Source organism: Lutra lutra, chromosome 15 (genome assembly GCF_902655055.1).
Source record: "Lutra lutra chromosome 15, mLutLut1.2, whole genome shotgun sequence".
In the NCBI taxonomy this organism is placed as follows: Eukaryota; Metazoa; Chordata; class Mammalia; order Carnivora; family Mustelidae; genus Lutra; species Lutra lutra.
In genome coordinates this window covers 23,400,917-23,427,674 of record NC_062292.1, presented here as the reverse complement: position 1 = coordinate 23,427,674, position 26,758 = coordinate 23,400,917, and the positions used below count along the sequence as shown (strand labels likewise).

Below are 26,758 nucleotides of genomic sequence, written 5' to 3'. Positions count from 1 at the left end.
CGACTAGAGAGGGGTGAGTAAAATAAGGCCTCTTCCATGATGTGGGCAAAGAGAGGAGAGAAGGACTTCAAGAAAAGATAAAGCCGAAGATATCACCAAAAATAAATAAATAAATAAATACGGACCAATATCCGTTATAAACACAGATGCAAGGGACGCCTGGGTGGCTCATTCGGTTAAGCTACTGCCTTCGGCTCAGGTCATGATCCCAGGGTGCTGGGATCGAATCCCACATTGGGCTCCTTGCTCAGCAAGAAGCTTGCTTCTCTCTCTGCCTCTGCCTGCCACTCTGCCTGCTTGTGCATGCTCACTCTGACAAATAAATAAAAAAAGATAAAATTTTTTAAAAGGGTGGGGGGGGCGCCTGGGTGGCTCAGTGGTTTAAGCTTCTGCCTTCAGCTCAGGTCATGATCCCAGGGTCCTGGGATCGAGCCCTGCATTGGGCTCTCTGTTCAGCAGGGAGCCTGTTTCCTCCTCTCTCTCTGCCTGTCTCCCTGCCTACTTGTGTTCTCTGTCTGTCAAATAAATAAAATCTTTAAAAAAAAAAAAAAAACATAGATGCAAAAACCCTCAATAAATTACTAGCAAACCAAATCTTGGAGTATATTAAAAGGATTATTCACCATACCATGTAGGATATATCCCAGGAATGCAAGGTTGGCTGAATCCACAAAAATCAATCAAGCTAATACCCCGCGTCAATAAAATAAAGGGGGGAAAGCATATGGTTATCTCAATATAACTCTTATTTAAAAAAAAACATTTAGGACATCTGAATGGCTCAGATCCTGATCTGAGGATCCTGGAGGATCCTTCGGCTCAGGTCATGATCCTGGAATCCTGGATTTTCTAGTTCACAGAGAGGGTTTATGCTAACCCCTTCCTTTTTCACAAGGCAACACAAGGTGAAAGGTCAAAAGGGTGCGTGACGATTATCACATCTTGCTGGTAAAGGCGTGGTCAGCAGTCCTAGAAAAGACTGTATTATGCTGATGGTTGTTTCATAAATTATCAGTAACAGATGTTTATAATGGAATTTCTGGCTCAGGTGGTATCTTGATTTTTCGGACCACAAATTTAAGAGATTGCTCTGTTTCAGAAAGAGCTAGAAAATACAGTGTGAACAGTGCTTATCATTTCAAAATTTGCTGATTCTGGTTGTTCTGGAAGGGATTATCATTACCTTGCAGCTTTCCTGAAAATCTCATTAAAAGCTGTTAAATAGCTATACTTTTTTATACTTGGCTAACAGAATAGCACAGAATTATATTAATCTCTCAAATAATCTAGATTGGTGTAATGTGTTTAAATGCAAGCTTCTCTGAAGTTGCTTGTATTGATACAAAATCATTTCTCATACAAGTTTTCTACCTTCTGCACTGCTCCTATATGTCTACATATTACTTAAACGAAATGAGGGCTTGAAAAATGTATCAAAATATATGTAATTATCGGGGCACCTGGGTGGCTCAGTGGGTTAAAGCCTCTGCCTTTGGCTCAGGTCATGATCCCAGGGTCCTGGGATCAAACCCCGCATTGGGCTCTCTGCTCAGCAGGGAGCCTGCTTCCTCCTCTCTTTCTGCCTGCCTCTCTGCCTACTTGTGATCTCTTTCTCTGTCAAATAAATAAATAAAATCTTAAAAAAAAAAAGATATATGTAATTATTGTTTTAGTATGTATCTAATTGCTACATATCTAATTATCAGATTATCATAATAATCCTGTCAGGTAAAGAACTTAACCAGATTATACAGATCTGCTCCAATTTCCTTTATCTTCCCTATATGCTATATTTTATGATAAAAATTCATCTTTGAAAGATAATACTGAGACATAGGTCTTTTTAAAATACTTAGATACGGGGCACTGCAGTGGCTCAGCTGGTTAAGCGCCCGACTCTTGATTTCAGCTCTGGTCATGACACAGGGCAGCATGCGGCTCCATGCCCAGCTTAGGGTATGGATTCTCTCTCTCCCTCTCCCCACCTCCGCACTTGCTCTCCCTCAAAAAATTAAAATTAAAAACCAAAGTACTTAAATATATTCTCTTTTTTTTTTAAGATTGTTATTTATTTATTTGAGAGAGAGAGAGAGAGAGAGAAAGGACAGAGAAAGAGGGAGAAGCAGACTCCTCGCTGAGCAGGGAGCCCAACGCAGGCTGGATCCCAGGGCCCCAGAATCACAACCTGAGTCGAACACAGATGCCCAACTGACTGAGACACCCAGGCACCCCTTAAATATTTCTTAATAAAAAATATTATGGGGGCGCCTGGGTGGCTCAGTTGTTAAGCGTTTGCCTTTGGCTCAGGTCCTGATTCCTGGGATCAACCCCCACATTGGGCTCCCTGCTGGGCGGGAAGCCTGCTTCTCCATCTCCCATTCCCCCTACTTGTGTTCCTTCTCTTGCTCTGTCTCTCTCTGTCAAATAAATATATAAAATCTTTTTTAAAAAAATATTATGTACCTGGGGCGCCTGGGTGGCTCAGTGGGTTAAGCCGCTGCCTTCGGCTCAGGTCATGATCCCAGGTCCTGGGTTCGAGCCCCACATCGGGCTTTCTGCTCAGCGGGGAGCCTGCTTCCTCCTCTCTCTCTGCCTGCCTCTCTGCCTACTTGTGATTTCTCTCTGTCAAATAAATAAATAAAATCTTTAAAAAAAAAATATTATGTACCTTATATGACAATTTGTAATTTTTCTAAATGTAATCATTTAATCCAGGGTTTCTCAACCACGACCCTACTGACATTTGAGCCAGATAGTTGTTTTGTGAAATGCTTAGCAGCATCCCTAGCCTGACTCTACCCACTCAAAATCAGTAGCAGCCTATCACCACTTGCAACAACCAAATAAATATGTCTCCAAAAGTTATCTAAAGTCTCTTGGAGGGCAAGCTGAGAACCCCTGGTTTTATCTTTAATCTTTAATTCTGCAGTCACCTGAAGGAACTGTTGGCAAACACAGATTATAAGGCATCATTCTGAGTTTCTGACTTGGTTGGCCTAGGGTAGGACCCAAAGAATATGCTTTCCAATCTCACCCAGAACTGATATTGAGGCTAAGGGTCTACGAATCAAACTTTCAATCCACTGCCCAGAACATTCTCAAAAAGGGGATAGGACACATATGAATAGATGAAGGGTACACTTACTGTGATGAGCACGGAGTCATGTACATAACTGTTGAAATCACTATGTTGTTCACCTGAAACTAACATCATGTATTAATTATACTGGAATTTTTTAAAAAAGAAATGAAGAAAAGGAATCATAAACAGAATATTTTAAAAAGAGAAGATTATGTTAATCTACATAACCCATCCCAAATTAAGAGTTAATATATTTTTTAAAGATTTATTTATTTTAGGGGCACCTGGGTGGCTCAGTGGGTTAAGCCGCTGCCTTTGGCTCAGGTCATGGTCTCGGGGTCCTGGGATCGAGTCCCACATCGGGCTCTCTGCTCAGCAGGGAGCCTGCTTCCCTCTCTCTCTCTGCCTGCCTCTCTGCCTAGTTGTGATCTCTGTCTGTCAAATAAATAAATAAAATCTTAAAAAAAAAAAAAAGATTTATTTATTTTAGAGAGAGCAAGAGAACAGGAGGGGCAGGAGAGGGAGAGAGAGAATCTCAATAGAGCTCGATCTTACAACCCTGAGAGCACGTCCTCAGCCAAAACCAAGAGTTGGATGCTTACCCAACTGAGTCATCCAGGTACCCAAAGAGTTTATATATTTTTAAATGCTATTTCAAGACTTAAACTAAATGAATCGTGTGTGTGTGTGTGTGTGTATAAATAATGAATATTTATGTTACCACATGCCACACTATTTGGGGTAACATGCTAAGTCAGTATTCCCCAAAGTGTGTTCCATACAAGCAGGTTAAGTAGATGTCATAGGCCAAGTATTTCCACAGCTGAATAAGATTGGAAAATGCTAAATAAAAGTAGTTCTACAACAAAAAAAAAAGTCTAACTTATTAGAGGCAGTAATATACTCATGTTCATAATAGCTAGCCCCCCAAAAAGCAGCTATATCAAGTAGCCTATCTCAGATTTCTTTTCACTGAGCATTTTAAAAGACTAGTATTCCAGGGAATGCACTCTAAGATATGAATTGAGGGGGGAAAGAAAGCCTTAGATACAGCTATGTGCCAAGCACTTCATGTCTATCAATTAAAATTTTCTAATTTTTTTTTTTAAAGATTTTATTTATTTGACAGAGAGAGATCACAAGCAGGCAGAGGCAGGCAGAGAGAGAGGAAGGGAAGCAGACTCCCTGCTGAGCAGAGAGCCCTAAGCGGGTCTCAATCCCAGGACCCTGGGATCATGACCCCAGCCGAAAGCAGAGGCTTTAACCCACTGAGCCACTCAGGCGCCCCTCTAATTTTTTTAAAAGATTTAATTATTTGACACACAGAGACAGCGAGAGAGGGAATACAAGCAGGGGGAGAGGAAGAAATAGGTTTTCCACTGAGCAGGAAGCCCGATGCAGGGCTTGATCCCAGGATCATGACCTGAGCTGAAGGCAGACATTTAAAAACTGAGCCCCCCAGGCGCCCCCAAATTTTCTAATTTTCATAATAATCCTGTCAGGTAAATAATTTGTCCCAGACCACAAAGTGATTTACAGAGTAACCCACATTTAAAACCCAGCTGTTGGTCTGTCTCCAAAGTCCTGTGACACTGTCTTTTAATAAGAAAATAAGAAAAGTGATGGGAACAAGAACATTATATACTGGGGCACCTGTGTGGTTCAGTGGGTTAAGCCTCTACCTTCAGCTTGGTTCATGATCCCAGCGTCCTGGGATCGAGCCCCACATTGGGCTCTCTGCTCGCCGTGGAGCCTGCTTACCCCTCTCTTCCTTTTTTTTTTTTTTTTTGAAAGATTTTATTTATTTATTTGACAGAGAGAGATCACAAGTAGACAAAGAGGCAGGCGGAGAGGGAGAGAGGGAAGCAGGCTCCCTGCCGAGCAAAGAGCTCGATGCGGGACTCCATCCCAGGACCCTGAGATCATGACCTGAGCCAAAGGCAGCGGCTTAACCCACTGAGCCACCCAGGCGCCCCCGCCCTTTCTGCCTGCCTCTCGCCTACTTGTGATCTCTCTGTCAAATAAATAAATAAAATCTTTAAAGAAAAAAAAAAAGGAAACATTATTTACTGAGGATATACAAAGGACAAACAAAAATGGGTGAAGACACTAAGAAAACACATACAGAATAACAACAACAACAATAACAAAACCAGGCAAAACTCTACCGAAGAGGTTACATGAACGGCAAACAGGCACATGAAAAGATGAAGAGAAGCAGCCACTAAGGAAATGCAAATTAAAACCATGAAATAGCACTACATGCCCAAGAGACCAACTAAAGCAAAAACCACTGACAACATCAAGTACTGACAAGGATGCTGACCGACTGGCTCTCTCACACTTCATTAGGGAGGACACAGAACGATACAGGCACTCTGGAAAACGGTTGGGCAGTTTTACTCATAAGTAAAACATACACTTACCACATGACCCAGCAATCCCACTGGCATTTCACCATATTTCACCATAGAGAAATGAACATTTCTATTCACAAAAACCTGTACAGAAATGTTTATGGCAGAGCTATTTATGACCGCCCCAAACTGCAAACAACCTAATGTCCTTCAGCAGATGAGTGGGAACACAAGCAGCAATAAAAAAGGAATGAACTATTGACACACACAGCAACTTAGATCTAAGTCTCAAAGACACCGTGCTGAGTTTCCAACAGAAGCCAGTCTCAAGAAGTTAAATGCTGCACGGTTCTTTTTTAAGTGACATTCTGGAAAAGGCAAACCTACAGTGACAGAGAACAACAGATCAGCAGTTGCCAGGAATGATGAGGTAGAGAGAAGATGAGACTACAGAGGGAATGCACAACGAAGTTTTTAGGGATGATGTAATTACTCTGCTGCTGATTGTGGGTTTAAACAAATCTATAGGGGTTAAAATTCATAGAACTGTACAGACATAAAAGTCAATTTTACTGTATGATAATTTGAAAAGTAGAGAAAAAAGGCAAAGAAATAAGTTGAAGCACATTTCACACCAGTTACATGAAAAAAATCAAAGCCATGTCATAAATATCAGATGAACAAAACACTAAAATTTAGCAACACCTACCTATGAGAATTTAAATAAGAATTTTAAATTTCCATACTTATTTTTAGATATAAATACCCTCTGTTAAGAACTGTGATAGAAGTTTGGAGGAAAGATCCTTCCTAAACACATGAAATTTGTGGAATTTAGCATTCCAAGATCTTTGCATCTTAGCAGGGACACATCATTGCCTATGTTGTTATGGCAAAAGATAATGAAATATCTAAGGGATGAAAGGAATGTGCCAATCCTCTTTCCCTCATGGAATTCCCAAAGTCAATGTAGCTGGCACCTGGTATAATAACTTCAACGCAAGCTCAGAGCTGACATTCTAGGGAGGAACTCACAAATAAACCTAGATCATTCCTAAAGATCTACAATACAATCCTCTGTAATCCAAGCAGTCAGCTGTTTGAAACTATGGAAGTATGTAACAACTGCTTTTTTACACACACATACACACACACACACACACACACACACACACTTTTCTGTGCATGGAAGGTTTATGAATGTGTCTGTATACCCAGAAAGAAACAAAATAACTCAATCCACAGGACAATGCAATGCCTAACTCTGAATAATACACTGATGATTACTGAAATATTTACTGAATATCCACGTTGAACCAAGCACTATTAACAAGCACCAGGAATAGGTCAGTAAGTGGAAAGATGAAATCTGGCTCTCACACATCACCTCTGGTTTAAAGACAAGTATTCTGTATCAACCATCTGAAGCAGGTAAAGTGAATGAAGATGAAGACATTCCAAGTAAAGTGTGATTAGTGATAATAAGCTGCATAGTATATTCTATAAACTGGGGAAGAAGAGAAAAACAAAAACAAAAACAAGTGTGGCCCAGGGATTTGAGTGGGTGGAGGAGTGTGGCACGAAATGAAGGGCTCAGAAAATTAAAGCAGGAGAAATAACCAAGGACTAGATCTTGGAGAACCTTGAATGCCGCGCCACATTGTTCAGATTTATTTTGTTGGCAATTAGAAGCCATTAAAGAGCAGTAAGAATTTCAAGAGTTTTTCTCTCAAACAGATGCTTTGAATTTTCTGGATTATGGAAGAAGGGGAAAATATTTAAACCAAGGAAATAAAAAACACACAATACACACTAGGTCAGAGATAATAGTGTTTCTCTATTTCAATAAAATAATATTTATTAACTCTTTTCCCAAGAAATTCAAACAAAGAACATCCTGCATAATATGAACAGTTGGCACTGAAGGAAACGTTACTGTTTACAAAGCATTTTAAACATACATTGTTAATATTCACTGTTCCGTAAAATTAAAGACTGATTAAATGTAGTGAAAAGAAGGGGCACATTCACCCCAATGTTCATAGCAGCAATGTCCACAACAAACTGTGGAAGGAGCCGAGATGCCCTTCAACAGATGAATGGATAAAGAAGATGTGGTCCATACATACAACAGAATACCACTCAGCCATCAGAAAGGATGAACACCCACCATTTGCACCAACATGGGTGGGACCGGAGGGGATTATGCTATGTGAAATCAGTCAAGCAGAAAGACAATTATCATATGGTTTCACTCATATGTGGAACATAAGGAATAGAGCAGAGGACCACAGGGGAAGAGAGGGAAAACTGGGAAAAAATCAGAGAGGGAGACAAACCATAAGAGATTCTGGACTCTGGGAACCAAACTGAGAGTTACAGAAGGGAGGTGGGTGGGAGGAATGGGGTAACCAGGTGAGGGCATTAAGGAGGGCACATGTTGTGAAGAGCACTAAATGTTATATGCAACTAATTAATCACTGAACATTACATCAAAAACTAATGTACTATATGTTGGCTAACTAAACAGAATAAAAAAAAAATACTGATGACCTATATCAATTGAAAAAATGCCCTTGTTCTAATATTCAGATTATATATAAATGAGAAAATGTGACCAATATACTCCTTGGCTGAAAACAGTTCGAATTAGTTCTCTGTCGCTTAACACCATCTCTTTCCAGCCCTAATTCTACTCCCTTACTTTAGGCCACCTTCATTCCTCACCTAACTTCCTGCAATGATCTAATCACTGGACTCTGGTCTTCCCTAACAACATTCTAATGTGCATAAACAGTCAAAATGATTCTTTTTTTTCCTTGAGCACAAGAAAGTCTGACCACATCACTACTCTATTTAAAACATTCCAATGACTTCCCTACTGTATTCAAGTTAAAGTCTAATCTCCCTCACGTGGCAGAAAAGGTTCTTTTGCAGTGACCAAAGCCTTAATCTCCTGCCCATTCTTTTTGATAAACACCTGGCCTCTCACCCTATGCTTCGGACAAACTCAACTCTCTGGTTTCCCAAACTCTCTCTTATTTTGATAAATACTATTCCCTCAGCCCCAAATATTTTCTTCCCATTATCTCCACTGCCATTTTGCCCGGCTTAACTCCTACTGCTTCAGATCTCAATCAAGTGTCTCATTCTAATAAAGGGTATCCACAGACACAGGAAAAAATACCTCTTTAAAGGATGCACAAAATAGGGGCACCTGAGTGGCTCAGTGGGTTAAGCCTCAGCCTTCAGCTCAGGTCATGATCTCAGGGTCCTGGGATCAAGCCCCGCATCGGGCTCTCTAATGGCAGGGAGCCTGCTTCTCCCCACCCTCGCCTGCCTCTCTGCCTACTTGTGATCTCTCTTTCTCTGTCAAATAAATAAATAAAATATTTTAAAAACCAAAAAAATTACAAAATAAGTAAGATTATTGTTCCCAATTTTTCAATTCCTCACTGTTACAGAATTATACATGCAGATCTTTGGCCAAAAGACTTTGCAGTTATGTACCACTGGAATGGGCAAAATATATTTCCCTTCCCCACTGATGCTGGGCTTGGTCATGTGACTTGCTCTGCCCAAGAGTATGTGCAGTGTCCAGTTTTGAACTGGGGCTTTACCAGGCCTCGTGTGTGTTTGTTTCTCACCCTTCCTGTGCTCCCGCTATCTCTAGGAGATGATTCTCCAGTGAGACATGCAGAGCAGACCTGTGGGTGTGGAGCCAAATCTAGCATAAACTAGGCAAGCTAAGCTGGGATCAACCAAATCCCAGCTGACACAGAGACTTATGAGGAAAAAAAAGGAATGCTGTTTTAAGCCACTGAGATTCAGATTATTTACTACATAGCATTTTTGCACCAACGGCTGATATAATGCATTTCCAATAAAATTTTACTTTTAATTATCAAAATATATGCTTATATTGTCTTGATTATGTACTAATAGGTTAAAATCTTAAATCAATCATAAAAATTTTAAACAGAGATACTGAAAGAAAAATCTAACTTCAATTTATTTACCTATCTTAGGTGCAGAGAATTATGATATGGTATTTGAATAGTCAAAATACATTAGAATAAACTTCTCTGAAGGAAGTGGAATAGAAATACAAATCCAAAGAAAAACAGGAATAACTTACAACTTTCAGCTGTTAAAAAAGACCCTATTCATGTACTTCGTAAAATGTATTATGGTAATGATGAACGACTATAGTATTTAGATTCCTAGATACATTTTTTAAATGATGTCTTATTTTAAAATGTCATTATTTATAACACACCAATAATTACATAATTTGCAATTTTTTTAAACTTATGAAAACTTTTGTTATCACCCAAAACATGTGCAAGACAGTAGACAGCTACTTTCTTTCTCTTAGTGTACAGTTCTGTGAATTTCATGTAATCAATACCTATTTGTATAAGACACAGAACAATCATCCCTCTCATGCTGTCCCTTCACAGTATATCCCTGTCCCTGTCACATTCTCTTCTCACCTAGATCTGTTTGAAGTTCTTTTAGAAAATATGTGAACAAAGAAGTTGAAGAACACTGCTATAGGACATTAACGAGCATGATTTACTAGCCTGGTTACAGAAGCTGCAAATTTTTAGCAGAATTCAAGTTCCTTGAGCAATATTAATAACACCCAAAACATCCAATAAGCAACAGTAAAATCTACTCAATGGGCAAAATAATATATCCAAGTCAGTCTTGAGTTGGTTAATATACTTACTGACTCATAGTCCACTGCAGTTAAGACTTAGAAGTTTCTCCACAATACTCACAAAGGATGCCTATTTTCATCTGAAAACTAGTATTTTTAAATACATCTGCTTGGTTATACCGGACCGTATTAAAAGATCTCCGAGTCAGAATTTTCTTCCATTTCTGCTTGCTTTAATCTTACAGGAAGTTTAGACTTGGATAAATATCACTTTTTTTTTTTTTAAGATTTTATTTATTTATTTGTCAGAGAGAGTGAGCACAGGCAGACAGAGAGGCAGGCAGAGGCAGAGGGAGAAGCAGGCTCCCCGCTGAGCAAGGAGCCCGATGTGGGACTCTATCCCAGGACGCTGGGATCATGACCTGAGCCGAAGGCAGCTGCTTAACCAACTGAGCCACCCAGGCGTCCCGGATAAATATCACTTTTAAAGAGTAATTCCAAATGAAAATCAAGGAAGTATAATACAAACAAAAAATAAACCCTTTCGCACACAAAAGGGTTTCAACCAGTCTTTCTCAAAACTACCAAGCATACCACCACTAGGCACACTGCATGCGTTCTCTTTGTAAATATAATTAAAATCTTTTAAACAAAAAAGTTAAAAGCAAAGGACTTCAAACAATTATGAAAACTATAAGCAAGTAAGGTCAAATATAGGACATAATCTAAAGTGGTTCTTATTGAATTATTTAAGAACACTGATTTATAGGGCGCCTGGGTGGCTCAGTGGGTTGGGCCTCTGCCTTTGGCTCAGGTCATGGTCTCAGGGTCCTGGGATCGAGCCCCGAGTCGGGCTCTCTGCTCGGCAGGGAGCCTGCTTCCCTTCCTCTCTCTCTCTGCCTGCCTCTCTGCCTACTTGTGATCTCTGTCAAATAAATAAATAAAATCTTCAAAAAAAAAAAAAACACTGATTTATTTCTAACTCTACAAGAAAAAAAAAAAAAAGAAAGAAAAAGAAAGAAAGAAAAAAAGACTGATAATAAAGATGGATTTAGTCATTAAGGCCAAACAGTAAAAATCACTTTTTTCTAAAAAACACAGTATAAACCCCAACACTGTTGTACTTAAGAATAACAAAGAATTAAATGGAAAGTAGGAACTTAATAATCTCTATTAGTATTAATACAAACAGAAATGCCCATTCACTCAAAAAATTCTGAACTTACTTTGCTCGAGAGACTACAGTTCTGATAGACTATGACTGGTGACTGGCTCTATGTCTACTGACCAACCATACTGGTAATCTTACTTTCTCTCTTTTTTAAAGGTTTTATTTTTTTATTTACTTGACAGAGAGAGGGAGAGAGAGAGAGAGCACAAGTAGGCAGAGTGGCAGGCAGAGGGAGAGGGAGAAGCAGGCTCTCTGCTGAGCAGGGAGCCCAATGCGGGGTTCAATCCCAGGACCCTGGGATTATGACCTGAGCCGAAGGCAGCCCCTTAACCAACTGAGCCACCCAGGCACCCCAATTTTACTGACTTTAATTATATACCACATTTTCAGGGCTCCTGGGTGGCTCAGTCTGTTGGGTGTCTGCCTTCCGCTCAGGTCATGATCTCCAGGTTCTGGGATTGAGCCCCATGTTAGGCTCCTGGCTCAGCAGGGGCTGGAGCCTGCTTCTCCCTCTTCCTTTCCCCTCCCACTACTTGTGCTTTCTCTGCCCCCCTCTCTCAAATGAATAAAGAGAATCTTTAAAAAAGATATACCACATTTTGGGCCCCACTTACAATAGGGTTCTGTTACTTAGATACTGGAAGGTACAAAGATGAAAGATACGGACACTACACTCAAGAAGCTTAATGTCTGAGAGATTTGGTTAGAATAAATTCATTTTACACTTAGGAAATAAAGTACAACAGGTACTTAATTATTCTACACCTAACTACAATGAAACAGAAATACAATTCTATAAGGAGTTCCATGACACTTCAAAGAATGGGTTTTCATGTTCATGTTTTCATATGTCCAGAAAAGTCCTGCATAATTTATGTTCTCATTTCTTTAAAAAAAGAAGAAAAATCATCAAACCTAAGTACCAATGATCGCAAATGTCCCTTATTGGTTGCTATGTTATCTCCCCAAGGAAAAAAAAAAAATCCCAGCAGAAACCACAAATACTTTCTTCTTACTAAAACTGATCACAGAGTTAGAACTTAAAAGAATTCATGACAAAATGAAAAAACAAATTAATTTACCTCAAAAGAAAAAATAGGTAATAATTTTCAAATGGCAGACTAGAATTAAAAGTTGGTGTATGCTCTACTTCAAGATACACTAACTCCTTAATTTATCCTAGAGAAGATGGTAAAGTTGGCCTTGATAGGCAGGTACTCTCCTTTCCTAACCTCTCTATTTTCCAAGGCCTTTAACCCCTCGAAATAAACACTCCTACCTGAATGCACATACAAATTGCCCCAAATCAGTCTATCTAAAGAGCTGAAGTTATTTTATGTTTTTTTTATTTGTTTTTAGCAGACCCCAATGGGGGCCTTGATCTCACGACCTTGAGATCAAGACCTAAGCTGAAATCAAAGATCAGATGCTCAACAGAACAAACCACTGAAGCACTCCTATTTATCTTTGACTGGAGGGTTGTAATGGGAGGAAGAGAGCGGATTCCACTTATCTTAATAAAGATCTAAAGGTATTTATTCCTCTAAGGTCTCCATAACGACTGTGCTCTAGAACCTTAGAATTGAAAGATAATCTATGAAATTTAAAGATAACTTCATAAGAAACATTTACAAAGTATAACGGTACTGAATCCTCCCCCTCACAACTCCCCCACACAACCAGCCACTGCAGTAATATTTACACCTTAATAGGTTAGGCAGTTAAAAAGAAAAGAAATTTCCCCAAAGAAATAATTTTAATCATTAACAAGTAGGCAGGGAGACACTGCTGGTGTTCCTCAAATCATGCCGTAAAGCTTGTTCTATCCCTGCTAGAAATACATATGGGCTAGCTCTGTTTTAACAAGCAAATCTCCACTGAAGATACTAAATTAACAGGGTCAAACAAAGGCCCACCCAGAATATTATGAGTAAATTTGTAGTATAAACTATGGATATAATATGCCCCATCTGGTTATTTAGAAGAAAAGTTTTACTTTAAGAAAAATTTCCAGGCACCTGGGTGGCTCAGTTGGTTAAGCAACTGCCTTAGGCTCAGGTCTTGATCCTGGAGTCCCAGGATCGAGTCCTGCATTGGACTCCCAGCTCCATGGGGAGTCTGTTTCTCCCTCTGACCTTCTCCCCTCTCATACTCTCTCTCACTCTCTCTAATAAATAAATAAAATCTTAAAAAAAAAATTCCATATACACTCTTCTAAAACCATTAAAGAAATATTTTGGGGTTTTTTTTGTTTTTTTTTTTTTTAAAGATTTTATTTATTTATTTGACAGAGAGAGATCACAAGTAGACAGAGAGGCAGGCAGAGAGAGAGAGAGAGAGAGGGAAGCAGGCCCCCCGCCGAGCAGAGAGCCCGATGCGGGACTCGATCCCAGGACCCTGAGATCATGACCTGAGCCGAAGGCAGCGGCTTAACCCACTGAGCCACCCAGGCGCCCCTAAAGAAATATTTTGGAAGCATGTTCTAGGAAGTAGCTGATATAATTAGAATAATGAACAACAAATTTTAAAGCTACAAAAGGCTTTAATGGCTTTTTGGTTTTTTAAGGATTTTATTTATTTATTTGACAGACAGAGATCACAAGTAGGCAGAGAGGCAGGCAGAAAGAAAGGAGGAAGCAGGAAGCAGGCTCCCTGCTGAGGAGAGAGCCTGATGCGGGGCTTGATCCCACATGACCTGAGCTGAAGGCAGAGGCTTTAACCCACTGAGCCACCCAGGTGTCCCTCTTTAGTGGCTTTTTAAAGATTTATTTATCTATTTTTGCAAGAGAATGCAAGCAGGGGGAGGGGCAGAGGAAGAAGCAGACTCCCCACTAAGCAGGGAACATGATGCTGGTTCTAAGGGCTCAATCCCAGGGTCCTGGGATGATGACCTGAGCCAAAGGAAGACACTTAACCAACTCAGCCACACAGGTGCCCCGCAAAAGATTTTAATGGTTTTTTAGAAGTAACAACCCCTTCCTTAGTGCACAAGGAAGAATAACAGGCAGAGAACCTACAGAGCACAGATCTGAGATACCTATGAATTGTATTAGATACATCATTAAATAATTCTATCAATTATTAAATATATCACTGTGACAAACAGGTCTTGTCTGGATAGTAATTCACATAAGCTGAAAAACAATGACATTTGAACACTGATTATGGGACTATAGCAAAACAAATAAGTATTTTTTTAAAAAGTATAAATTACCATGGTGCCCTATAAAAAAAAAAACCCTGAAGCATCATATTGTTATTTGCAAGAAAAAAATTTCAAATGAACTGGCAAACCAGCACTATTACTACAGTTTTCCCTTATTATTGTGCTTATATTCATATCAAATTTTAAGTGAAAAAAAAATTTGCATTTTTTATATGCTGGCCCTACATGTAATGCCCTAAAAGCAGCTACAGAGCCTCCCTCCTTTGCCCCATCAGGTTCTCTTCCTTTGTTTCCCTCTTAATGTTCCGTCATCCTCCCCTGCATGTCCTGGCAATATATGATCCTCCCTTCTCCTATGTCCTCACTTTAGACTAGGAATAAGAAGTTTATCCTACTACGGTCCTTACAGACATGAAATGTCTATAGTTACTTTCTAGTTTCTAGTTACTAGAGCTCCTCCTTGATATTGCCCACTGCAATTCCCACATCTGCATGTACACTTGAAAATAAGTCTGAAATACTTTCAATATATATGCGTATATACATATCAATGAATATTACTTCATTTAGTCCAGTGTAGTCTTTAAACCTTCTACAATTTCATACCCCTCAACTTTTCTACTGATTCTAAGCAAAAAAGAGAAGTCTTTTATTTTTTTTATTTATTTATTTTTAAGATTTTATTTATTTATCCGACAGGCAGAGATCACAAGCAGACAGAGAGGCAGGCAGAGAGAGAGAGGGAAGCAGGCTCCCTGCTGAGCAGAGAGCCCGATGCGGGACTCGATCCCAGGACCCTGAGATCATGACCTGAGCCGAAGGCAGCGGCTTACCCCACTGAGCCACCCAGGCGCCCCAAGAGAAGTCTTTTAAATATCAAAGGGAGACTATCCCCTGTTGTCCCTTTAGTATCTTTACCTTTTGTTACTCCCTGTGAAATTTCTAAGAGTATTTTTTTTATCTCAGTAAGAGAAAAGATAGGGGCACCTGGGTGGTTCAGTGGTTGAGCCTCTGCCTTCAGCTCGGGTTGTGATCTCAGGGTCCTTGGATCAAGCCCTGCTTGGGGTCTCCATTTGGCAGGGAACCTGCTTCCCCCTCCCCTGCCTGCCTCTCTGCCTACTTGTGATCTCTGTCAAATCAATAAATAAAATCTTAAAAAAAAAAAAAAGAGGAGAAAAGATAGGAGATGGATTTTTTTGTTTTTGTTTTTATTTTTGGTGCAGACTGGTAAAGTAGAAAACCCACATGGCCACAGCAGCAAGAAAGCTAGGGATACCAAAGCCAGGGACAGAAAATAAAGATGGACAGGATGTTAGTCCAGGTTGAAAGATGTTCGGCTTGCTATTCCCTGGACCCAGTGAATTGGCCTTCTGTCCTGTGTCCAACTCAGAAAAGAAAAGCTATCACCAGTCACTGACAGAGACCAGACTCCTGCTAAGGCTGTTTCACAACAGTAGAAGCTTAATAAATATTTGGTGGTCTATTTAGAACATTAGAACAGACAAGTGTGAAGCACCTAAAAGAAATAAATTAGCTATTTGAGGAGTGGGGTAAGAAGGGGAGGAACCACTCTCCTTAAATGGATGTCCTTAAGGAATAAACATCTAGCTCTTAATTTTAGTCTCCTAGCAGACAGATATCCTAGGAAGTTTTACTACTGTCTGGCATGCCACTATCTTGTAAGTCCAATAAATGGGAATGTGAGCTCATGCCCTAGGCAGTAACACATAAACGCTGATGAAAGGGAATGATGAAGCAAATTAATACAGGAGATCACAGGCTAGACAAATTCCTACCACAGTCTCTACAATCAAAAGAAGTTATAACAAATTAATGAAAATCAATTATCACTCCTTTTAATTATATGCGTAAAAGAATTTTTAAAGTTCTAAGAGTATTACACTTGGAAAATAAAGCAAGTATCTAGGAGAGTGAAGTGCTATTCAAGAAAACAAAAATAATAAGGCTATAATAGCAGCTAGTTTTAATTTTTAGTGTTGTTACATTTTCCTATCCTAAGAAAAATAAAACAGAAGCAAGTGAGCATTTTTTAGTAGTAAAATGGATTTTGAGGATCCAAGTTTAGGAGTCAGTATGCCAACAGAAAGAATAAACTAGTTTCACACGCCAGCCCAGGTGGAAGAGATGGACAAATAAGGAGGCTCCCGTTCAAGAAGAAAAGGATTAAAACCACGGTAATGAGATTAAAAACTAATCAATCAAACAAACAAAAAACACAATAAGAGGACTGAGCCCCACTGCAAGCCGGGCTGCTACACTAAGCATGTTGATTATTCCAAAGATGCCCTGAGATCCAACCCAACCCTTCTGGCTTCTGCCAGAGAAGCACAGTTAACAGCCAAGTCAAGTTCCAAGAATAGTCAGGACATACCATCCCCTTCTAACTACAGTTATCCTCAGGGAGACTGCGGGTCTTGGGAACTAGATTGTGCTGGGACTAATGGCACAATCACTGAAACCCAAATAAAGAGAAACCTTAAATTTAACAGCAATGCATTCATTTAATAGCAATTACCTCATGTAATTTATTGGGGGATGACAGAATAAGCTACAACGGTTACCTCTTTCACAAATCTTACTTTCAGGGGCTATCTGGAGAACAATTAACTACTAAAATCAACTTTGAAAATACTTAAGTACCAAGGTGGCCCTTTCACTGCAATGTTGGGGTAGACTGTTACATATTAACAGGTTACATAACCAGTTTAAAAGTGACTTTTAGGGAAGAAGGGCTATTCACAGTGTTCTCCCAATTCAGGCCTCATAGCCAAGGGAAAATTTTCTGCTAAAACTTCTTTTCCATAACCCATTAGGACCTACTGGGGCATCATGGCCTTCTAAAAGGATGCCTGTAACACAAGATACGAGATACACAAGACTTCCAGCCTCCCAACTCATTGTACCTATAATGTATTTTGGTATGTAATTTAGGTGCCATGCAAATATACTTAGTTACATATCATCATCATATAATTACACAGAATGGAATACAATTTTGGCAACAAAAGGTTCAAGTTCCAACATGCCACTGAAAACAACTGTACTACCAAGCTGATACTGACTTAAGTTCTTGCTCATATGTCAACTAAATATACTTCTGTTTCAAAATTTCCGAGTTTTGTTTTTTTTTTAATTTTATTTATTTGACAGATCACAAGTAGGCAGAGAGGCAGGCAGAGAGAGAGAGTGGAGGAAGCAGGCTCCCTGCTGCACAGAGAAACGGATGTGGGGCTCGATCCCAGAACCCTGGGATCATGACCTGAGCCGAAGGCAGAGGCTTTAACCTACTGAGCCACCCAGGCGCCCACAAAATTTCCATTTTTTATTATAAGAACTACTTTTCTTTCAGATTTGAAATTTGCATTTATCCTTGATTTCATTCTCGCCTTTACCTCTTTTCATTAAGCATCTAGAAATAATTACCTTTATGCAAATTGTTCTACACTCTTAAAAATAACCTTTCTAATAATTATTTTATTATACTAAATATATTACATAACATCTATAATATATGTAGTTACATATATAAATCATATAACATGATAACATATAAATTATATATAAATACAGTACATATTTTCATATATATCACTAGGTAGACTAGTGGATAGCAAAACTTTTTGTGACATAAATTGGGCAAAAAACAAATTTTCATCCAAGTTATGGTTTTTATATCCATACAGTACAAATTAATAAAAGCTTATGATATTTCAATGTAGATGTACCTTAAAAAGTCTTTGATAAACTCTGGAATGTGGCTCATTTATAATGGAATAAAAATTAAAATGTATTTGGAGATTTACATACACTTGTATCACCAGGCATATAAAGGTGCTGCCTCCCACTATACAGTCAAATTGCTTGTTAAAAAGGGGGAAGAGGGGCGCCTGGGCGGCTCAGTGGGTTAAGCCGCTGCCTTCGGCTCAGGTCATGATCTCGGAGTCCTGGGATCAAGCCCCGCATCGGGCTCTCTGCTCGGCAGGGAGCCTGCTTCCTCCTCTCTCTCTGCCTGCCTCTCTGCCTGCTTGTGATCTCTCTGTCAAATAAATAAATAAAATCTTTAAAAAAAATAAAAAAAATAAAAAGGGGGAAGAGAAGAAAAGAACTGCAAACCAGGGGCACCTCGGTGGCTCAGTCGTTAAGCGTCTGCCTTCAGCTCAAGTCATGATCCCAGGGTTCTGGGATAGAGCCCTGCGTTGGGCTCCCTGCTCTGCAGGAAGTCTGCTTCTCCCTCTCCCACTCCCCCTGCTTCTGTTCCCTCTCTCGCTGTGTCTCTCTCTGTAAAATAAATAAATAAAATCTTAAAAAAAAAAAGAAGAAGAAGAACTGCAAATCATGGCAATTCAATATAGTATCATAGAATTTTAGAGATAGAAGACATGATTATCTAATTCAAGCTCCAATTTTAACAATGAGGTAACTGAAATACAAAGATAGGTTAAGAGAGATTCATCCGGGCGCCTGGGTGGCTCAGTGGGTTAAGCCGCTGCCTTCGGCTCAGGTCATGATCTCAGGGTCCTGGGATCGAGGCCCGCATCGGGCTCTCTGCTCAGCAGGGAGCCTGCTTCCCTCTCTCTCTTTCTCTGCCTGCCTCTCCATCTGCTTGTGATCTCTCTCTGTCAAATAAATAAATAAAATCTTTAAAAAAAAAAAAAAAAAAAAAAAAAAAAAAAAGAGAGATTCATCCAAGGTATACATAACTAGCTAAAGATGTTGTAGGCAGAATTCCCTTTTAAGAATCCCAGGATATATGGGGCACCTGGGTGGCTCAGTGGGTTAGGCCGCTGCCTTCGGCTCAGGTCATGATCTCAGGGTCCTAGGATTGAGCCCCGAATCGGGCTCTCTGCTCAGCAGGGAGCCTGCTTCCTCCTCTCTCTCTGCCTACCTCTCTGCCTGCTTGTGATCTCTCTGTCAAATAAATAAATAAAATCTTTAAAAAAAAAAAAAAAAAAAAGAATCCCAGGATATCGCAGGTAGGAATGTAAAATGGTATAGTCCTTGTGGAAAAGTTTGGTGATTTCTCAAAAACTAAACACAAGGGGCGCCTGGGTGGCTCAGTGGGTTAAGCTGCTGCCTTCGGCTCAGGTCATGATCTCAGGGTCCTGGGATCGAGCCCCGCATTGGGCTCTCTGCTCCGCAGGGAGCCTGCTTCCTCCTCTCTCTCTACCTGCCTCTCTGCCTGCTTGTGATCTCTCTCTGTCAAATAAATAAATAAAATCTTTAAAAAAAAAAACAAAAAACAACTAAACACAGAATTATCAAATGACCCAACAATTCCACTCCCAGATAAATACTCAAAAGAACCCAGAATAGAGATTCAAACAAGCTAATATGCTAATGTTCACTGTAGCACTATTCCCAATAGTCAAAAGGTGGAAACAACCCAAGTGTCCACGGAGAAATGAATAAACTGTTGTCTATGCATACAATAGAATATTATTCAGTCATAAAAAGGAATGAAGTTCTAGGGTGCCTGACTGGCTCAGTCAGAAAAGCATGTGATGCTTGATCTCAGGGTTGTGAGCTGGAGCCCCACACTGGATGTAGAGATTACTTAAAATAAAACTTGAGGGGCACCTGGGTAGCTCAGTCAGTTATGGGTCTGCCTTTGGCTCAGGAGCCAGGGGTCAGGCTCCCTGCTCAGCAGGGAGTCTGCTTGTCCCTATCCCTGTGCTGCTCCCCCTGCTTGTGCACACTGGCTCTCTCTCTCTCCCTGTCAAATAAATAAATAAAATATTTAAAAAAAAATAATAGGGGCACCTGGGTGGCTCAGTTAAAAGCCTCTGCCTTCGGATCAGGTCATGATCTCAGGGTCCTGAGATCGAGCCCCACATCGGGCTCTCTGCTCAGTGGGGAGCCTGCTTCCCCTTCTCTCTCTGCCTACCTCTCTGCCTACTTGTGATCGCTGTCAAATAAATAAAATCTTTTTAAAAAAATAATAATAAAACTTTAAATTTAAAAAAGACAGACAAAGTTCTGGTACATGCCATTACATAGTGAACCTTGAAAATTGTGCTAGTCAAATAAACTAAAGATATTTATGTGAAATATCTAAAATAGGCAAATTCTTAGAGACAGAAAGTAGATTCGAGGTTCCCAGGGACTGGGAGGAGAGACGAATGGGGACACATTTTGTTTGGATTGTTTGAAAAGGTTTGCAAATAGATAGTGGTAATGGTTGCATTACATTGTAAATGTCCTTAATGCCAGTCAATTGTATACTTAAAAATGGTTAAAATGGAGAATTTTTTGTTATACATATTTTAAAACAATACAAAACTGTTTTAAAAGAGTAAGTCCCATAAAACCTTATCTGCTATAGCTCTAGCACAGAAAAGTGAGTCTACACCAGGAAAAAAAGTTACTAGAAATGTCTTCAATGCCACATGCTAATTTTAATTTTAAAAAATTATTTAAATACATCTCAATAAATTGGGGGTTTCACACATTGCTATTTACATAATAAATCTCTCTTGTACTTAGGTTCATGACAAAAAAATCCAAGACCTGTTTAGTATGCCTGCAGTTTCCTTGACTATTGTTTCACTTAAAATGATTTCACACTAAAATCAGGAACAGAGAAAGTGAAACTTACAGTAAAATGACGAAGATTCTGGAAGCTAAATAGGAAGAACATCTAAAATAAAGCCTACTCATACAAATAATGTGTCACCCACTAAGTCATTAATTCTAAGGAATACACAAATCACACAACTTTTGATGTCAAGAGTAAGAAAGGGGGCATCTGGGTGGCTCAGTCAGTTTAGCCCCCAACTCTTAATTTCAGCTCAGGTCATGATCTCAGGGTCATGATCTCAAGTCCCACCTCAGGCTCTGTGCTCAGCACAGAGTCTGCTTAAGATTCTCTCTCCTTCTCCCACTCGCCTGGACTTGGACACTTAACTTTCTCTCTCTAAAATAAATCTTTAGAGTAAGAAAGAAAAGCAATAGTGATAAAACAGAGAGTGGAAATTAGGAAACAGAAATGCATTAACAATAGTTAAATCTTCAGTAGGAACAATTTAACAACTCACCAATTTAAAATGTGTAAACTCACTTCAAGATAAAAACCTTTTTGCACAGCAAAGGAAACAGTCAACAAAGCCAAAAGACAACGGACAGAATGGGAGAAGATACTTGCCAATAACATATCAGATAAAGGGCTAGTATTGAAAATCTATAAAGAACTTATCAGGGGCACCTGGGTGGCTCAGTTGGTTAAGCCACTGCCTTTGGCTCGGGTTGTGATCAGGACAGAGTCCTGCATTGGGCTCCCAGCTCCATGGTAAGTCTGCTTCTCCCTCTAATCTTCTCCTCTCTCATGCTCTCTCTCACTCTCTCTCAAATAAATAAATAAAATCTTTTTAAAAATTAAAAAAATAAAAAACTTATCAAACTCAACATCCAAAAAACAAATAATACAATCAAGAAATTGGCAGATGACATGAACAGACATTTCAGCAAAGAAGACATATAAATGGCCAACAGACACATGAAAAAATGCTCAGTATCACTCAGCATCAGGGAAATCCAAATCAAAACCACACTGCCACATGTTAATACCAATCAGTATGGCTAAATAAAATCAGAATGGCTAAAATAAATAAATCAGGAAACGAGAGATACGGTAAGGATGCAGAAAAAGGGGAACTCTCCTACACTGTTGGTGGGAATGCAAGCTGGTGCAACCACTCTGGAAAACAGTATGGAGGTTCCTCAAAAGTTGAAAATAGAGCTACCCTGTGCCCAGCAATTGCACTACTGGGTATTTACCCCAAAGAAACAGATGTAGTGATCTGACAGGTTACCTGCACCCTAATGTTTATAGCAGCAATGTCCACAATAGCCAAACTATGGAAAGAGCTCAGATGTCCACTGACAGATAAATGGATAAAGAAGATGTGGTATGTACATACACGCGCGCACATGCGCATAAGCGTGCAAGCGTGCAAGAATTTTATGCAGCTCAAAAAAATGAAATCTTGGGGTGCCTGGGTGGCTCAATGGGTTAAGCCTCTGCCTTCAGCTCAGGTCATGATCTCAGGGTCCTGGGATCCAGCCCTGCATTGGGCTCTCTGCTCAGCAGGGAGCCTGCTTCCTCCTCTCACTCTGCCTGCCTCTCTGCCTACTTGTGATCGCTGTCAAATAAATAAATAAAATCTTTAAAAAAAAAATAAAATCTTGCCATCTGCAACAACATGGATGGAATGGGGGGATTATGCTAAGTGAAATGAGTCAATCAGCAAAAGACAATTATCATATGATCTCACTGACAGGCAGAATTTAAGAAATAGGGCAGAGGATAATAGGGGAAGAGAGGAAAAAAATGAAACAAGACAAAACCAGAGAGGGAGACATACCATAAGAGACCGTTAATCTTAGGAAACAAACTGAGAGTTGCTGGAGGGGGGAGCTGGGTGATGGACACTGGGGAGGGTATGCGTTGTGGTGAGTACTGTGAATTGTGTAAGACTGACAAATCACAGACCTGTGCCCCTGAAACAAATAATACATTAAATAATAAAAAATAAAATATCAAAAAAGAAAAGAAAATGTGCAAACGCAAATGTACTGATCTAGAAGGGTATCTTGTCCAGCTATTTAAATGCTCAAATAATTCCTCTACAGGAAATTACGTGTGAAATTCTAATTTTTGTACCCAACATCCCAATCCCCCAATAAGCAAAACTATGATGCATGATGTATGATATATACTAATTAAAATACTGATTATTTCACAAGTTAAGTTACCATGTAATTTTCACATAGGAAGGCCAAAAAAAATAAATAAAAAGGGCAGGAATACTGAACACATAACATTACATAATGTAAACATCAGGAAACAAGAACAACAGCTAACTTAAAAACTTATTTTAATAATAGAAGATGCCTATGAAGAATAGGCCAAGAGCTATGGCGTACTAAGGAAAATAACACATGGTACCTGGCCTTTAAGTATGTCATACACTTATGAGAGAAACAAAGAAGTCAATCAGCTACCATATACACAGATGTGGCCTGAATGTTTTGATATCATAGAACAAGAGTGCTTACTAGCATAAACAAAAGCAGAGAAGGCCTCTTGATAAAGGATTCTTGGCCTGAGTCTTTATTAAAGAGTTAGCCATGGAATAAAAGTTAGCATGTAAAAAACTACAGCTTCAAGATACAGACACAAATAGACAGAGACAGAGAGAGAGATTCATTCTCTCCAGAAGTATTTCTGGACCATGTATGTGCCAGGCACAGACCGCACTGATGGAACTAAACAGATTTTAGTGCGGCTGGAACCTAGAGAGCATGTACGAGAGAAGGCAGGCACCAGATCATGAGAGCCTTGGATGGCGCTCGGCTAAGGAGTTTAGACATCATCCTTAAGATGGTAAGAAATGGAAGGTTTTTTTTTTTTTTTTTTTTTTAAGATCTTTATTTATTTGACAGAGAGAGAGAGAGGGAGACAGCGAGAGACAGAATACAAGCAGGAGTGGGAGAAGCAGCAGCAGGCTCCCCGCTGAGCAAGGAGCCCAACGAGGGGCTCAATTCCAGGACCCTGAGATAACGACCCAAGCTGAAGGCAGACGCCTAACCACCGAGCCACCCAGGCGCCCCAGAAATGAAAGCTCTAAGGAAGTAACAAGATGAAAGCAGTTCCACTCAGACTGAGTCGGGCTTTCTCACACATTCTCTCCAAGGAGCTGGCGCAGAGTCTCCAGGGAGAGGGAAGAAACAGGCAGCTACACCCCCATTTCACAAGTATTGCAGGAGGACGCATCAGCTGCTAAGGTTTACCATTTCCCTAGCCTCCTGTTCTATCGTCAGACTCCATTCCAGGGAGGTAAAAGGTCTCAGTACCAGTAGCAGGCAGGAGACAGAAAGTGGTAAAGGTTAAGAAAGGGGAGTTCTTCTGACCAAAGTGAATTTAAGGATCATCCATAGGAAACTATTCCTATTTTAAACAGAGTATTACAGGAACAAAATATATATAATCTAAAGCATATTAAAACATTATCTGAGAAGATGAGGAGTTTGATGTCATTTGTCTTTTACCACAATTAAAACAACTTTTAGGGCGCCTGGGTGGCTCAGGGGGTTAAGCCGCTGCCTTCCGTTCAGGTCATGATCTCAGGGTCCTGGGATCGAGCCCCGCATCAGGCTCTCTGCTCAGCAGGGAGCCTGCTTCCTCCTTTCTCTCTACCTGCTTCTCTGCCTGCTTGTGATCTCTCTCTGTCAAATAAATAAATAAAATCTTTAAAAAAAAACAACTTTTAAAAAAAGAAAAAAGGGGCGCCTGGGTGGCTCAGTGGGTTAAAAGCCTCTGCCTTTGGCTCAAGTCATGATCTCAGGGTCCTGGGATCTCTGCTCAGCAGGGAGCCTGCTTCCCTTCCTCTCCTTCTGCCTGCCTCTCTGGCTGCTTGTGATCTGTCAAATAAATAAATTAAATCTTTAAAAATATATTTTAAAAAAAGAAAAAGAAAAAAAGCCTGAAATTTAGGCAACCTATTTTCATACTCTGGCAAACATTAAAAATGGTAAGTTCATATTATATTTAATTACAATTCCTTCATTCTTCCTTCACATTTAAAGAACTCTTCAGGGGCGCCTGGGTGGCTCCGTGGGTTAAGCCGCTGCCTTCAGCTCGGGTCGTGATCTCAGGATCCTGGGATCGAGTCCCACATCGGGCTCCCTTGCAGGGAGCCTGCTTCCCTCTCTCTCTCTCTCTGCCTGCCTCTCTGCCTACTTGTGATCTCTTTCTGTCAAATAAATAAATAAAATCTTAAAAAAAAAAAAAAAGAATTCTTCAAAATCTACCCCAAACACAAAACTAAATTGTGTAAGAACACAAAGAAAAAGATACTATCTTGCTGGGGGACAGAAGACAATCATATCCCAAACAGACGTTATCTAAGAGCTAAGTATCCTTTCCAAGAGATCTTGCAATGGTGCAAACTGCCTCCGTAAGAATGCACATGGCTTTGGGCAGACACATCTGACAGCACAGCTGTCTGTCCAGGCACGCTGCTGAAAGAATAGTACACTCCTACTTGTCCTGTCCTCTAGGCACCTTAAGTCTCCTTACAAAAGGAGGTTTAAACAAAACTGTCATACTTAAGCCTCTAATGTGTGTGTGTGTGTGTGTGTGTGTGTGTGTGTTCAGTTAGATAATATCAGAAGCAATAAACCCTTTAACATCACCCTTACCCTAAAGTTAGTCTCTGAAGACTTCTGAACAAAATAAATTTTGTTCATGTACCTTTATTAACTCTTGATTTGAGGTTGCCCTTTAGTTTCAAAGGGAAGGTAATAAGCCACTAGTTTTCAGAAAACTGATACAGTACGGTAGAGGAGTGCATATTGAGAATCAGAGTAACAGAGTTATGAGTCCTAACTTTGTGACCTTGGGGCAACTGTCCAACCTCTCTGAGCTTCAGTTTTTCATCAAACACGAATAATGATGCTTACACTAGTTACATTACAGAGTTGCTTGAAGATCAAAGAACTAAACGTAACCTTACCTTATCCACACACTGCAGTGCACCCTTCTCAGCAATTTCAGTTTCATGCAACCACTTTTGAATACATCTTCTATCCTATTAGTTCACTCCCTCTCGTACAGGAGCTCCTGCCATCATCTGATCCCAGCAGAACCTCAAATCTACTGATCCAACCATCTTTCCACTCTCCCTCCCCGCTGGAAGTCCCCTCTTCTCTCCTTACCCAGGTCAAACTCCATGATGCATCATTCTGATCATCCACTCCTCTCTCACTTGGACATGCTCACTTTGCAAAACCACAATCCTGCTTAAATTCAATTCTCTGTTCTCCTACTACTCAAGGAGAGTACTGGAGCAAAAAAGCACACAACCAAGCTGAATGGCCTCTTTTAACTCATGACCTTTAACCTCAACTGAGCCCAGAGTTCTGCCTGGTAATCATAATCTATTTCCCTAGCCCATGCACTCTCCCACTTCTCTAAACACTTACATGCTCTCTCTTCTCGAACTTCTAGTATCTTCTTCCATGCCCTTTCCCACTCTCAGCTGATGACTTGCTTAGAAAATTAAAGCAGTCAGAAGAGGATTTCCAGGAATTATCATCGCACCCACCCACCATACCAGCATCTAACTGCACCCATATGTTCTGTCTTCCTTCTTGTTATGATAAATGAACTACTATATCTTTTCTCTATCTAACCCCTTCCCTCCTGTACAAGCTCCAATCCCTACCACTAGCAATTCTCCTCCTCTTCTGTATCATCAGCTTTTTTCCTTCCCTTTTTCCCCTCTCTACCACATCA

General features: G+C 40.0%; 1 protein-coding gene across 2 annotated transcripts in view; it reads right to left on the bottom strand.

The window, feature by feature from the left end:
- ABL2 (ABL proto-oncogene 2, non-receptor tyrosine kinase) overlaps window positions 1–26,758 on the bottom strand; it is a 119,716-nt gene that overhangs the window by 52,459 nt on the left and 40,499 nt on the right. The window lies entirely within an intron of this gene.